Below are 1,078 nucleotides of genomic sequence, written 5' to 3'. Positions count from 1 at the left end.
TCTCCTGCCTCAGCCTCCCAAGTAGCTGGGACTACAGGCACCCGCCACAACGCCTGGCCATTTTTTGGTTGCAGCCATCGTTGTTTGGCGGGCCCAGGCTGGGGATTCAAACCCGCCACCTTGGGTGTATGTGGCTGGCACCTTAGCCGCTTGAGTCCCTCCAGTCTTGCCTCCATTGTCACGTGGCCTCACCCCATGTGTCTGTATTCCATGTGGCTGCCTTTTTTTTTTCAGTAATCATTGGTTATTAATAATTAGTTTAGACTATAGAATCACATCTTTATTCTGGAATGTTCATGTAGTGTTGTGGAATTTGGGATGTAATTACACATGGATGGTAGAGAAAAACATTCATTACTAAATTACTTTATATCCTCATGACAGGTAGCATTCCTCCTGACTGAAACAGCAGGTTCAACTATGCTGTGCAACATAGCTTCAGGGTCCATAATGCAACGATTTGTGTGTCCGTGTGTCTGTGTGCACCCATGGAACAACTTAGAGTATATCTTTAGTAAACAGAGCAACATTACTGCCCATTACTTTGGATGATTAAATTTTATAGTCTTATTATCTATAAACAAAACTCCACACAGATATTCTATTTTTTTTTCTTGGAGACACAGTTTCACTTTGTTGCCCTCAGTAGAGTGTCATAGCATCACAGCAACCTCAGACTCTTGGGCTCAAGCGATTCTCTTGCCTCAGCCTCCCTAGTAGCTGGGACTCCAGGTGCCCACCACAACGCCCGGTTATTTTTTTGTTCCAGTTGTTGTAGTTTAGCTGGCCTTGGCCAGGTTCAGAACCCACCAGCCTCGGTGTAGGTGGCTAGCGCCACAACCACTGTACTATGGGCACCTAGCCAAATACTAGGATCTTAAAACAATTTTAAATCTGAACATTTACTCAAAAGTGTTAAAGAACACAATTTGCCGGCTCGGCACCTGTGGCTCAAGCGGCTAAGGCTCCAGCCACATATACCCAAGGTGGCGGGTTCGAATCCCCAGCCCGGGCCGCCAAACAACAATGATGGCTGCAACCAAAAAATGGCCAGGCGTTGTGGCGGGCGCCTGTAGTC

This window comes from Otolemur garnettii, unplaced genomic scaffold, assembly GCF_000181295.1.
Source record: "Otolemur garnettii isolate 467f Iridium unplaced genomic scaffold, OtoGar3 scaffold00087, whole genome shotgun sequence".
Classification (NCBI taxonomy): Eukaryota; Metazoa; Chordata; class Mammalia; order Primates; family Galagidae; genus Otolemur; species Otolemur garnettii.
Note: the sequence above shows the minus strand (reverse complement) of the source record.